The sequence below is a fragment of the Molossus molossus genome, unplaced genomic scaffold (assembly GCF_014108415.1).
Source record: "Molossus molossus isolate mMolMol1 unplaced genomic scaffold, mMolMol1.p scaffold_m16_p_39, whole genome shotgun sequence".
Taxonomy (NCBI): domain Eukaryota; kingdom Metazoa; phylum Chordata; class Mammalia; order Chiroptera; family Molossidae; genus Molossus; species Molossus molossus.
In genome coordinates this window covers 46424-62225 of record NW_023425376.1, presented here as the reverse complement: position 1 = coordinate 62225, position 15802 = coordinate 46424, and positions in this window count along the sequence as shown.

Here is a 15802-nt window from a genome sequence, read left to right as displayed (position 1 = left end):
CAACCACCAATTTGTTCTCTGTGTCTATGAGTATGTTTTGTTCATTTATTTTTTAGATTTCACATATAAGTGAAATGATAAGGTATTTGTCTTTCTCTCTCTGACATACCTCACTTAATAGCATTATATCTTCTAGGACAGTCCATGTTTCTGCAAATGGTAAGAATTCATTCTTTTTTTTTTTTTTTTTTGTCCCAGTAATATTCCATTGTCCATAAGGACCACAGATTCTCTATCCATTTGTCTTCTGACTGGAGCATTTAACATTTAAAATAATTATTGGTAGTTATTCAGCTTTGGTCATTTTATTGTTTTCTGATGGTTTTTATAGTTCTGTTCCTTTCTTATTCTATTGCTCTTTTCTGGTTTGTTGATGGCTTTCTGCAGTGTTATGTTTGAATTCCTTTCTCTTAATTTCTCCTATATCAATGTGGATTTTTAGTTTGTAGTTAAATATACTTGACTTATGTCAAAGTAGCAGCCTTTCCATTTATTGACAGTTGGAAGTCCATGAGAAGAATTAGTGCACAGCACCCCCCATACACTGAACTCCTACCTCACACTGCACACAATCAGTTCTAGATGTATAAAACCCAGTCTTCAACCAGGAAATCAGACACATCAGACATAGCTTTCATAAATGTTTATGAAAGTTGGAAAATGAAACTTATGTAGTCAAAGTCATGTTAATTATTTTTCATCCTCAACCAAGGACATTTTTGCATTTATCTTCAGATAGAGCAAGAAGGAGAGAGGGAGGGAGAGAGAAAGAGAAACATTGATTGGTTGCCACCCACACGACCCCAACCGGGGCCACAAACAAACTGCAACTGAGCTACGTGCCCTTAGAGGGAAGCAAACCCGTGACTCTCTGGTCCATGGGCCGACACTCTAACCACTGAGCAAAACCGGCTAGAGCCATTTTAATTTTTATTAATACATTTATTTGGTTTTACAGCATCAGTTTGCCACTGATAAAAATGACAAATAGATAATATAACAAGCAATGAGGAGCACTGAAATACACAACATAAAACCAACACATTCTAATTATAAAAAATAAAAATGGGGGAAATGTCATTAACACATTCATTAAATTCAGAAAAATGAGTGTAACCATGGATACATTATGAGTGTTCCCAGTGTGAAACTAAGCTGTGAGAAAGCCTTGAATTGTCCATGGCCTGGGACAGGTAGATGGAGGCCTGAAGTCAGCAGATCTGCCAACATAAAAAGACCTCAATGTCCTAAATGTTCGCAAGGGCGCTGACAGCAGGAGCACTGTGCTGAGAGGCTGGTTGGTCTGGGTACCTTGGAAAGTCTGGGGGCAGCACTGCTGAAAGGGGACATGCACCTCAGCAGCAGTTCTGCTCCTCCAACCTAGGAACCGCAAAAATGTCACTTGTGCCCAAAATGAGGCAGCAGGAACATCAGGGCAGCCTGGCACATGGGGGCAGCAGAGTGAACACAGTAAATGCCATCTCTCCAACTTGGATGAATGGAGGTGCATTCACCTTGCTGAAGAGTTACCAGCAGCCACCCCTACCTGCCCCTGGGTAGACATACCGTGCTGGCCAAAGACACCCTTGTCCTTCCCAGGGCATCTACAGGACTTTGTGGGGACAGAATCCCTTATGTTGTAACCCAGGAGAGTCAACCTCATTCGGACACAAAGTTGGGTGAATTAAAGGTGAGCTTTATTACCTGTGCAGGGACTGCAGCCAGCTTACACAGAAGAGAACTGCAGCCCTGAGCTCAGGGGGAGGGTTGCTTATATAGGGCAGGGTTTACTCAAAAGTTTAGCAGAGCAAGCGAGCTACGTGTACAGAAGCAGATATCAGCAGTTAGCCAGGTGCAATGCATATATTTTTAACAGTTACAGTTTTATGGGGTAAAGGGAGCTTTAGTTTCTCCCCATCAGTTTATTTACAGAGCATGCAAGACATCTGGCCTTGGGGCCGTTTCTGCCCTCCCTTTTTCTGAAGGATGTTACTTTTCAAATTCCCGGTGAAAACTGTCTATAACATCCCCATTGTTTCTCTAGTTGTCTCTGAGGCTGTTAATTAGGGCAGCTCAAGGACAAGTTGTTATTCTTTATTGAATTCCAAGGATAGTGAGCTATAACACCTTACAGAACCAGTAACATCCAGGAGTTCTCATCCACAAAGTCTTCTTGGTACCCAGATGTGAAGGAGGAGGAGGGTCTCACCATAAAGTCTTGGAGTGAGAGCAGCTCTTTGAAATCTGGGGTCACAACAGGGGGTGGTGAGAGATTGGAAGCATAGGTGCCCTGAGGCCACACTGGGCTAGTGCAGGAGCTGGGGCTGGTGCAGCCCAGACAACATTCTGGGTTCCCTGTGCAGGACCCCATCAGGCTTGGCTGTGGCTGGAGATGCTGGTTCTGCTGCTGAGAAGATGCCAAGGTGCTGGCAGAAAAAGGCAGCAGAAACCAGGGCCATCGTAGAACACGGGCATATTGGGAACACAGGGCCCCTGGGGTAAACAGGGCCCTAGGGGAACACAGGGCCCAGTGGGTACACATGGTTTTAGGGGAACACAGGGCCACCTGTGTACACAGGGCTCCAGGTGAACACAGGGCCCCAGTGGGTACACAGAGCCCACAGCAACAGCATAGGCACAGGGAAAGCTGCCCAGACAGGCACAGGGGCAGCCACAGCATAGGCGCAGGGGCAACCACAGGCATAGGCACAGAAGCAGCCACAGCACAGGCACAAAGGCAGCAGCATGAACAGGCACAAGACAGCCACAGCACAGACACAGGGGCAGCAGCATGAACAGGCTCAGGGGCAGCCACAGCACAGGTGCAGTACAGGGGTGCAGATTCTGGGGCTCTGGGGTGCAGCAAGGGCTTCCCACCTTGCCCCTTGGGCAGTCTCAGCAGCCTAGTGTATTTGGCTCTGAGGTTCTTGGACCACACCTGGGGAGAGGGGACAAGGAAAAAGTGTGAGAGGGGAGAAGCTTGGAGCAGCCTCCTCTGCTTAGATGTGAGGCTGCTCAGGGAGAAAGGTCAGCCTCACACCTCTCCCTCTGGCCATAGACCCAAGTATTGGACCCACGGTCCATGACCTGGATGAGGGTCAGCCAAAGGGTAAAGTGGGGCAGGGCTTGGACACCCAGGGACCAAGAAGGTCCTGGGTTCACAAGGCCCAGAGGTGTAGGCATAGGGATCACCAGTCTGGGATGGATCATGCTTTCCACTTTGTACCACATAGGGTTGACGTGAACTCAGGTTATAACCCTGAGTCCACACAGGTTTCCTTTGCTATCAGGTGACCCAGAGAAGCACTTGGTCCCTCTGGCCTTGGTCTCCCCACCTGCCATGCGGAAGGGCAGGGAGGTGGCTGTGGTCAGCACCTCAGTGGGAGGGGTGAGTGGTCACTGGGGTTGGCATTGGGGTGGGGCGTGTACCTGTACTTGGTTCTCCATGAGGATCAGGGCTGTGGTGGTCCCAGTCTTTTCTTGTTAATACGACACCAGAGGCTCACCTGGACCCTGCCTCTTTCCCAAAGGAGCTGGGTGCTGGGGGTATCAGGAGAAGGACAGATAAGGACACTCACCTTGAACCAGAACTTTTGCGCATGTGTGTGTGTATGTATGTGTATGTGTGCATGTGTCTGTGTGTGCGCGTGTGTGTGCGCAGGTGGGCAGGCGATTGCAGGGGCTTTGAGCCCCTGGTGTGAGTCTTTGTGGACATGTCAGGTAATAAAAGGGAGACCTGAATGCAAGTGTGACCATTTAAAACCTCCAGACTCTGGGAGTCAGTTTGGGGCCAGAGGGGTCAGACTGGTAGAGGGAGAGACCCTCCCTCAAGGTTTTGGTGTTCCCTCCCCTGATGCCATGGACATTTCTGGGGTGGGGTCTGAAAGTTGAGAAATTTGGGTGGTAGGAAGGAATACAGTGGATGGACTTCACTACTAACCCTGCACCCTCTGGCTTCCATGTCCTCATCTGTAGAGAAAGAAAGCAATTACAATTTTTTTTCTTTATTTATGTTAGAGAGAGAAAGAAAGAGGGAAAGACAATTAGAAACATTGATGAGTTAGCGGCAACCGAACCCGGGTCTCTCTGGTTCACAGGCTGATGCTCTACCCGCTGAGCCAAACCAGCCAGGGAAGATTTTACATTCTTTATTTTAAATGGACTCAAACTGATTACTAATTCTTAATTTAAAAACTGATCTTTTGATGGAGGAAGAAATGGCGGCAAAGTGAATGGAGCGACAAAGACCATCTCCCAGGACCAAACTGGATTTACAACGAAAATAAAGGCAAATCATCAGGAAAGGGCAACCGAAAGACACCTTGGAGGACCACATAACCAGAAACACCCACTCAATCCTGGTAGGCTTGCGAGGATGCGAGAGGGGGCCAGGAGCCCATAGTCCGCAGCGGCCTGGGCAGGGACCAGGGAACTCGGCGGGAAGTTACTGCTACCACCTCCCTTGCTTCCATGCATGGGCCCTGGGAACTCTGTTGCCTGCTAAGCTCTTGGCTGCTGACGCATGGACTCGAGGGGACCAGGGGACTATGCTGGACGCTACTGCCACCTCTGCAGTGTCCCGCTACCACGGCTCATTCCTGGGGCTTCTGCTGAGTGCAACCCCCTCAGCTGGTGCCACAGCCAGGCCTCCCTTGACTAGAAGCAGCACCCTCGGGTTAAAAGTCCCAGGCAGCTCCACGACGCAGAGTCCGAACAGAGGCTAAATTGGCAGCAGCCACTCACCTTGGGCTCCGGCAGAGGGAAGGCAGACTGACTGGAACTGTGTGGGGACACTTGGGATCTGAAGGGTGCTAAGAGCTTTCCCTGAGTGCAGCCACGCAGGACTGTAATCATTTTACTCCTTCCCAGGGCCCTGGGGACAGGCAGCGGCTCCTCCCTCAGAGATTCAACCCCACCTGGTGGCCATTGAAATGCTAATTGAGGCCCATTAACAATGAACACCTGCCTCACTCTCAGGAATACTCTTACACTGAGCACCAGGGGAGTTTTTCAGGCAATTCAGAAACCAAGGGTCTGCAGGTGACCTCTATTAATAGCCTCCACGCAAAAAAAAGCTAGAGGATAACTACCATTCCCTGGGCAAGCAACACTAACCGGAAAAGCTAAGACTTGACGGTGGTGTTTAAAGTGGGTCCTCCCTGGCGCATCCAAACCCAGGAGAGGGAGCCACAAACAGCAGAACACCAACAGCCACTGGCAAAATTTGGCAGACTCCAAAGCCCACTGTGATAGCCAAAATGGTGAAAAACAAAAACAAAAGCCAAATGAAAGAACAAGAGACCTCTACAGAAGATGAAATAAATAAGGTGCAGTTAAGCAAGTTAACAGAACTAGAATTCAGAGCCATGATGTTGCGGAAGCTCAACAGCATGTGTAAGGACATGAGCACCATGAGTAAAGACATAGAAATGTTGAAAATAAACCAGTTGGAAATTAAAAACCAACAGGACGAAATGAAGAATGACATATCAGAAATGAAAAACACACTGGAAGGTCTAAAAGGCAGAGTAGGGGAAGCTGAGGACCGGATCAGTGAATTAGAAGACAGGCTAGAAGAAATCAACCAATCAGAAAACCAAAAGGAAAAAACGATTAAAAAACAGGAAGACAGCTTAAGAGAACTGTGGGACAACTGGAAATGGAATAATATTCGCATGATAGGAGTCCCAGAAGAAGAAGAAAATAAGCGCGGGCTAGAGAATATATTCAAAGAAATAGTGACAGAAAACTTCCTTAATTTGGTGAGGGAAGAAGGCATTCACGTTCAAGAAGCACAGAGAGCCCCAAGTAAGAAGAACCCAAAGAGGCCCACACCAAGACACATAGTAATCAAACTGCCAAAATTTAAAGACAAAGAGAGAATCCTGAAAGCAGCAAGAGATAAGCAACAGGTTACCTACAAAGGAAACCCCATAAGGCTCTCAGCTGACTTTTCACAAGAAACACTATAGGCTATAAGGGAATGGCATGAAGTAATCAAGGTCATAAAAAACAAGGATCTGAATCCAAGACTACTCTACCCAGCAAGGCTATCATTCAAAATAGAAAGGCAAATAAAGAGCATTTCAGACAAAAAAAAAAAAAAAAAAAGGCTAAGGGAATACATTAGCACCAAAGCAGCACTGCAAGAAATGTTATAAGGACTGCTGTAATTACCAGGAGAAATGGGTAGGAAAATAGAACCACACTAAACAAAAATGGCAATAAATAAGTACATATCAATAATCACCTTAAATGTAAATGGACTGAATACTCCCATAAAAAGACACAGAGTATCTGATTGGATAAGAAAGCATGACTCATCTACATGTTGTTTGCAAGAGACCCACCTCACAACAAAAGACTCACATAGATTGAAAGTGAAGGGATGGAAAAAAATCTTTGAAGCAAATGGAAAAGAAAAAAAAGCTGGGCCCTGGCCTTTGGCTCAGCGGTTAGAGCGTCGGCCTGCGGTCCGGAGAGACCCGGGTTTGGTTCCCGCTACGGGCACGTACTTCGGTTGCAGTTTGTGCCCGGCCCTGGTTGGTTGTGCGGGTGGCAGCCACTCGATGTGTCCCTTCATATCGATGTTTCTCTCACTCCCTCTCTCTTCCTCTCTCTCCTTCCCACTCTATCTGTACAAAAAATGGAAAAATATCCTCAGGTGAGGATAAAAAAAATAAAAATAAAAAAAGCTGGGATAGCAATACTTATATCTGATAAAATAGATTTCAGAATGAAGGCCATAATTAGAGACAAAGAAGGCCACTGCATAATATTGAAAGAATCTATCCAACAGGAAGATATAACCTTGATAAACATATATGCACCCAATATAGGAGCACCAAAATATATTAAAAAATTTCTGGAGGACTTCAAAGGAGAAATCAAGAGCAATACAATCATACCAGGGGAATTCAACACCCCGCTCACTTCACTGGGCAGATCCTCTAGACAAAATTTAGCAAGGAAACAGAGACTCTAAATGAAGCACTAGACCAAATGGATGTAATAGATATCTACAGAGAACTACATCCCAAAACTACAGAACTCACATTCTTCTTAAGTGCACATGGAACATACTCAAAGATAGACCACATGTTAGAGCACAAACTAAGTCTCTACAACTTCAAGAAGATTGAAATTATATCAAGCATCTTTTCAGACCACAATGACATGAAACTAGAAATCAATTGCAAGAAGAACATACAAAGACATTTGAACACATGGAAGCTAAATAGCATGTTACTAAACAATGAATGGGTCACCGAGGAGATAAAGGAAGAAATCAAAACTTCCTGGAAACCAATGAAAATGAAGACGCAACAACACAAAATCTATGGGATGCAGTGAAAGCAGTTCTGAGAGGGAAGTTCATAGCACTACAGGCCTACCTCAAAAAAGAAGAAAAATCTCTAATAAACTATCTAACCTCACATCTTAAAGAACTAGAGAGCAAAGAAAAAGAAAACCCCAGAGCAAGTAGAAGGAAGGAAATAGTAAGGATCAGAGCAGAAATAAATGACATACAGACCAAAAAAAAAAAAAAACAATTCAAAGGATCAATAAAACAAAGAGCTGGTTTTTCAAAAAGATAAACAAGATCGATGGAGCCTTAGCTAGACTCACCAAGAAACAAAGAGAGAGAACCCAAATACACAAAATCAGAAATGAAAGAGGAGAGATAACAACTGACACCACAGAAATACATAGTGCTGGAAGTCTTAGCCACAGCAATCAGACAGGAAGAAAAAATAAAAGGGATCCAAATTGGAAAGGAAGAAGTGAAATTGTCATTATTTGCAGATGACATGATGCTGTACATAGAAAACCCCAAAGACTCCATCAAACGTTTACTAAACTTAATAAATGAATTTGGCAAAGTAGAGGGATACAAAATTAACATCAAGAATTCTATGGCATTCTTATACACCAATGATGAACTCACAGAAAGATAAACTAAGAAAACAATCCCATTTACCATTGCGGCAAAAAAATTAATATACCTAGGAATAAACTTAACCAAAGAAATAAAGGACCTATTCGCAGAAAACTACAGGTCATTGAAAAAAGAAATAGAGGAAGATATAAAAAACTGGAAGCACATACCCTGTTCATGGATTGGGAGAATTAACATCATTAAAATGTTCATATTACCCAAAGCAATATATAGATTCACGCAATCCCCATCCAAATACCAACGGCATACTTCACAGAATTAGAACAATTACTTCAAAAGTTCATATGGAACCAAAAAAGTCCTTGAATAGCCATCGCAATCTTGAAAAGGAAGAACAAAGTTAGAGGGATCACAATACCAGATTTCAGGTTATACTACAAAGCCACTATAATCAAAACAGAGTGGTACTGGCACAAGAACAGGCATATAGACCAGTGGAACAGAACAGAGAACCCAGAAATGGACCCAAGGCAATATGCTCAATTAATATTTGACAAAGGTGGAAAAAGCATACAGTGGAGTAAGAACAGCCTCTTTAATACATGGTGCTGGGAAAATTGGACAGCTACTTGCAGAAAAATGAAACTAGATCATAAACTTACACCCTACACGAGAATAAACTCAAAATGGATAAAGACTTAAATGTAACTCATGAGTCCATAAAAATCCTTGAAGAGACTGTGGGCAACAAAATTTCAGACATCATACGCAGCAGAATTTTTACTGACACATCACCTAAGGCAATAGAAACAAAGGAAAAAATGAACACATGGGACTACATCAAACTCAAAAGCTTCTGCACAGCGAAAGATACAATCATCAAAATGGAAAGGTTACCCACTGTATGGGAGAGCATAATTGCCAATGATATATCAGATAAGGGGTTAATTTCCAATACATATAGAGTGCTCATACAACTCCACAAAAGGAAGACAAAGAATCCAATTAAAAAATGGCCAGAGGAACTAAATAGACACCTCTCCAAACAGGACATACAAATGGCTAAGAAACATATGAAGAAATGCTCATCATCACTAATCATCAGAGAGATGCAAATTAAAACAACAATGAGGTATCACCTCACACCTGTCAGAATGGCCATCAACAAATCATCAAACAACAAGTGTTGGCGAGGGTGTGGAGAAAAGGGGACTCTAGTGCACTGCTGGCGGGAATGTAGACTGGTGCAGCCACTATGGAAACCAATATGGTGTTAACTTAAAAAATTAAAAACTGATCTTCCATTTGACCCAGTGATCCCACCTCTAGGAATATACCCTATGAAGCATAAAACACCAATCAGAAAGAATATATGTACCCCCATGTTTGTAGCAGCACTATTTACAATCGCTAAGATCTGGAAACAGCCCAAGTGTCCATCAGTAGATGAATGGATCAAAAAGCTTTGGTACATATACACAATGGAGTACTACACAGCTTTAAGAAAGAAAGATCTCTTATCCTTTGAGACTACATGGAGGGACCTAGAAATTATCATCCTAAGTGAAACCAGCCAAACAGAGAAAGACAAGTTTCATATGATCTCACTTATTTGTGAAATATATAAAGTAGGAAAAAGGAAGGAGTGTAGAATAGGAGAGAATTGAGTTAAGATGAGAACTGCAGAAACAACAACCCACCCCCTCCCAGTACACCCTTACCTGCCCCTATAACCATGGAAGGCTCTGAGGAATTCCCAAGGTACCCTCATTCCTGAGGATAAATCTGATGCCTCCTGAGGCCCCACTGTGGGCTCTTTCAACACTAGTAGTCTGATAAATGGGGTAGTCCCAGAGACACGAAAGCGGGGTACAGACTGACAATCCCCTAAAGAGGGGGGTGGTGGGGGAGAGATAAGCCACAGAACTTATATGCAAGTATGTATGAACAGTGGATATAGACAATAATCTGGGGAAAGGGTAGGGAGGGAGGGGGGGTGGAATCAGTGGGGAAAAAGGAGAAACATCTGTAACAAAAATTAATTAATAAAATTAAAAAAAAAAACACAAAAAAACATTGATGAGAGAGAACACTGGCCATCTCCTGCAAGCCTCCTTCTGGGGATCAGGTCCACAACCTGGGCATGTGACCTGACCCAGAATGAAGCCTATGACCTCTTGGTGCAGGGTCTATGCTCTGCCACTGAGCACACCAGCGGGTGGAAGAGAGTGAGTTCAGCAGTCAGCATGGATGCAGGCCTGTGTCTGGTGTTCAGCATGCTGGTGCAATTCCCAGCAAGAGTGGAAAAGCCCAGGAAGGAGGGTGCTTTCTCTTGGTGAGGGCTATGGCACCTGGCCTTATGCTGGCACCCACAGCGTGCAAGCCTGTGGCACATGGTAAACACATGTTCCGTGAATTTTCCCTCCCAGAAACCTGGATGGGGTGTGGATTTTAGCTCCATTTCACAGGGGAGAAAACTGAGGCTGGTAGTGGGGGAGGGGCAATCATTAGTTTAAAGTGCAGACTATAGTCCTAGGGGAACCTGGGGTCAGGGACCGCTGGCTGGTCTGTTGGTGAAATGCCTAACATGGCAGCTGGGGTTTTGAGAGGATCAGATTTGTCTGTGTCACAAATGCTATCTGGGCCAAGCAATGCCTGGGGTTACATTTTGAGGCCCCCATGAAGGCCAGTGCCCCAGATTCCAGTGTTGAAAGAGCCCACAGTGGGGCCTCAGGAGGCATCAGATTTATCCTCAGGAATGAGGGTACCTTGGGAATTCCTCAGAGCCTTCCATGGCTATCGGGGCAGGTAAGGGTGTACTGGGAGGGGGTGGGTTGTTGTTTCTGCAGTTCTCATCTTAACTCAATTTTCTCCTATTCTTCACTCCTTCCTTCTTCCTACTTCATTCTTTCTCCTTCCTCCTTCCTTCTTCCTCCTTCCTCCTTCCCTTCCTGCTGATGCTTGCACCCTTGTTCTGTGTCTTGTGTCCCTTGCTCTGTGCAGGTTTTCTTTGTGTGGGTGTCTGGCTTTCCCTGTGTCCCAGCCTCCTCCTCACTATTCCACTCCCTAGCACTCTGTATTTCTCCCTCTCTCTTGAGGGTGTCTCTCCCATCCTTGGATTTTTTCATCTTTGTCCTTTATTTCTCCTGGCCCCCTGCTCTTTTTTCCATCTCCCCCCACCCTGCCAGCCTCTCCCTGGACTCCACTCTCTCCCTCTCTCATGGGCCCACCCTCTGATGGACTCTGTCCCTCTAGTGGTGCTTGAGGCTACAAGCCAGGGTAAGCATGGTGTCAGGGCAAGAGGCATCTGGGAAGGTGGGGAAGGAGGGCTAGGTTGACTCCTGTTAATCCTGATCATGACCCCCTCACAGTACCTTTAGCTTAAGAAAGACCTAGATAATGTGTTCCCTGGACACGTGGACATCATGAGTACTGGAAAGGGGATAGGACTAAAACAAGGGTCACTTTGTGTGTCCCTTAGCCCTGGATGTCAGTGCAGGGGTCTGGGGCAGCCTCACTTCACCCATGTTGTACACTTCCTGGGAAGGGGCTAGTGTTTTACAGAGGGTATCTCATCCCTGCAACACCGCTGTCTCCCCAGTGTGGTGAGGGGACTCCTAGGTTACCGGGTTCTGTGAAGTAGTGGTAGCAGGGAAGTTGCGTCAGTCTATGAAGGTGTGTCTGACTGTCAGTCCATCTGGCCTCATTTTTGGGCTGGGGAATGGTGTTAGGCCTGGGCTTTTGTCTGGTTCCAAGCAAATCTTCCCCACTTCTTTCCTCCTCAGGGACATGATGACTAGGTGGATACAGGAGCAAGTTCCTGAGGCTGGTGGTCACAATCAAAGCTGCCTTGGCTCAGGCTAATGTGCCCTGAGGCAGAGGTGCAAGGGCTCAGCTCCTGAGACCTGGAGTTGACTCCCAGTTTCTAAAGCTCTCCCTTCCCCAGGACTAGTTTCCTACCCAATTCATTGGATCTCAAGTAGCCATTTTCATTGCTGTCAGGTCATAGAGCAATTTCAGTGCATTCTGAGACCTATTTCCAATCTCCAAGCAATATTTTCCAGATAAGCCCCCAAAGCAATGTATTCATTAAATGGGAACTGTGACTGGCCCAGTCCATAGCCAAGTTCTGGCTCCTGACCCTTAAGCTTGGAGGCACTTTTCACCACCATCCAAACTTGGGTGCCAGGTTCCACTAAGAGATTACACTGAGCACCCTACCCCAGAATAGTGCGGACTCATGTGCCTGCCCCAGCATGCTTTACACCAGAAAACTGGTCCTGAAATGCTCTCAGCACCCAGTCCTTTCATAGGGTGATTTGCTGAAGCACAGTGAGGTCTGGCTCAGTGTGAATGTGGACATGTGGATTCAGTTAATGTGATGCAAAAGTGCATGTGTTATGTGTGTGGGGTCTGAAGTGAATTGAACCTCCCCTGATTTGGAAAACAAAAAAAAAAAAAAACAATCAAGAACTGTGTGATTTTAAAGCTGCATGAGCTGTTTACTTGTGGGCTGTTGCTGTCAGAAGAGTGGGTCAGGGGTGCACCCTTGTGGGACTTGAATACTTAATGACTGGAATAGAGCCCATCCCTGCCTCTTCAGCTGGTGGCTGGGTAAGAAGTCTGACCCGAAGTGGGCTGGTTGGGGGTGGGGTCAAAAAAACTGGTTTCAGCTGTGATGGCTTCTCTGGAAACTGACCTTACCTGCAGGGCAGGGGAAGGGCGTGGGGCTTCCTGTAAGTCTGCTGGGGGCCACCCACCAGTCCTTCCACAGTGGGGCCTCCACTTGCCTCTTCAGAGATTTTCAGGACAGACTCAACTGAGAATCCGGCCTGGTCCCACCTTGCCCTGTGGGATCTATTTCCCCTCATGGTCTTCCTGCTTTCCTCAGGCCTCATTTTCCCCCTGGGATTGCATTTTCCAGTCTCGCCCTCATTGCACTTCCTTTGTGATATGTCCTCACTTGGGCTCTCTTTCTGCTAGCTGACCCCTCCCCACCTCTTCTTCGCACAGTGACCTAGGCTCAGCCCCTGTTGCTGGATACCTCATGAGGGGATGGACTGAAATGCCTCATGGATGCAGGGTCTTTCCCTGATGATCTGTGGCTGCCGGGTGGGCTTGGAATCCAAGCCTCTGGTTTGTGTGTGTGTGTGTGTCTCCTCACAATCCAGTTTTACACATTGATTGAGCCCCTCCGTCCCACTTCTCTCCATCTCCTCCCTGCCATCCCCCATGTCTGCCCATCTCCCCTCTGGTGTTGGGATGTCCAGCTCCAGGTTCCTCCTTCAGGAGGTGCCAAGAGAGGGATCCTGATGAGAGTCTCATGTCTCAGACATGTTTGCCATGGTTCACAGTTCAATAAATACTGAATGAATCTAACAGACCTGCTCATGTCCTCAAGTGTCCACTTTACTCCTAGAAACCCCCTTCCATCTGCACCCCAGGAATGCAGCCCCAGGTATCAAGGTTCATGTGCAGGCACCTGGCTGATTAATAAGCAACTTCAGCAGCTCTGAGTTTATGCAGATGGAAGTTCAGCTGTGACAGGAATTTAAAGGGGACTCAGTTTCCCAGATCATTTGTGGCCCAGCGACACTGTGTTAGTTTGTCTGGGTTGCCATGACAACACACCACAGACCAGGTGGCCCAACAAAAAGCTTTTCTTTCTTGTGCTGCTGGAGGCTGGAGGGCTGAGATCAAGGTGTCCACTGGTTTTCTTTCTTCCAAGGCCTCAGACTGTCTTGCCGATTGTCACCTTATCACTATATCCTCATACGACCTCTGCATATGCCCCCTGGTGACCTGTGTAACCAAATTTCCTCTTATAAAACCAATCTGATTGGATAGGGCCCACTTCAATGGCCTCATTTTTTTAAACTTCTGTTTGGCAAGCTTTTCCATATGTTTTATTTTATTTTATTTTATTTTATTTTGGTGTGGTACGTGCCCCTAGCGGAAACCGAACCCAGAACTCTCTGGTCCGCAGGCCGACACTCAACCACTGAGCCAAACTGGCCAGGGTTCCATATGTTTGATTTTTAAGAGGGAGGAAGGGAGCGGGAGAGAGAGAAACATGGATGAGAGAGAACATTGATTTGCCACCTCCAGCATGCCCCCCACTGGGGACTTTGCTCACAACTTGGGCATGTGGCCTGAAGGAAAATTAAACTTGGGACTCTGGTGCACAGGTCAATGATCAACAACTGAGGTACACCTGTAAAGTGGCCTAATCCATTTCATAAGGAGCAGGGCATGGTGGCTATAAGTAGAGGTACTTCAAAATTTAAAATATTTCTTTCAGAATTCCTTTCACTGGGGGCCATTTTTATATTATATGCAGCTACCTATCCTGAAAAGTCAATTCAAATCACTAAAACCAGTAAACAAAATTTTATAAAACCCTGTGTTCAGGAAGGGGAAAAGAGCTTTAGAAATAGCTACCATCATTTTTATTTTAATTTAACCTGGGGAGTGGAGGAGAAAGGAAAACCCTATGGTCCTATTTTGACTTCACCAAAAAAATTCTCACCTTAAAGCTTATAAAATTACTCTGGAACCTCACTTACACCCTGAATCAGGAGACACAGTGCATTCTTTCCCCACAGCATTGCCATGTGGCCATCCTGTGAACTGCATCTTGTGGGATCACCTTGGATAACCAGGAAGCCACATGGGGTCCCAGTGCATGTACATGAAATCACTTCTGGTCACTGAGATTTAGTATAGTCAAATGAGTCACCATCTTTGGATTGGTGACATGAGGATTTAAAAAAAAAAAAAAAAAAGAATCCCTGGCCATGTAGGTTCAGAGAAGGAAGAAGGGTAAAGACATCTTCTCTCTTCCCAAATCATTTCACTCCTTGCTGGCTGTGGGACATCAGACAAGTGACCTCACCTGTGTGGGTGAAGATTTGCTGGTGGGAGGAAGCAAGAAAGTGAGGGCGAGGCACCAAGGCAACCCCTCACTGGGATCAAACTTGGCCAGAATCATGTGCAAAATGGGAAACTTTGCCCTGAATGCCTTTTGTGAGAACTCTACAGCCAAGAAATATTTTCCAAGTCTTTTTATCTACATTTAAAATTTATTGATTTTCAGAAGAGAGAGGTTTGTTGGTTTATTTATTGAATCCATTGGTTGATTCTTGTATGTATCCTGACCAGAGATCAGACCCACAAACTTAGCTTATCAGGATGATGGTCTAACCAACTGAACTACCCACCAGAACCTGCAATGGCCTTTCTTTTTTTTCTATTTTTTTTCTTGATCCTCACCCAAGGATATGTTTTCCATTAAATTTTAGAGAGAGTGAGTGGGGGAGTGTGAGAGAGAAAGAAATTAATGTGAGAGAGATACACTTATTGGTTAGCTCCCACTAGTGCCCTGACCAAATCCCTAACCCTAACCCTAATTTTAACCCTAATCCTAACCCTCAGCAAATGGACATTGTTTTATAATATTTCAAAGAAGATAGTGCACGCTAGGTTCACCTGTGTTTTCCTTCTTGGAGTGAAATATGTTTACCATAGGTAATAGATACATATATTAATCTATGACATAATGCATAATGGATACATTTTTAATCACTATTAGCAAACTCTGAGCAGTTTAGTTTTAGTGTTTAGATTAGCTGGGCATAGTGTAAATCTTGGTAGTGAACTGACTGAACACACTTACAATTAATTAGTGCCAAACAGGGTTTTAGCAAACTGGTTATAGCACCGACTATAGTTACTCAATGAAACTCCTACTATGTAATGAATGTTTCAAGAGCCTCTCCAATACATGGCATTGGATTATATTTCACAGAAGATGCAACATTGTCACATATTAGTTTCACCTGTGAATTTCTTAAAAGCTTCAATCATGTTTTCAATGGGTAATGCATGTATTAATCTATGACA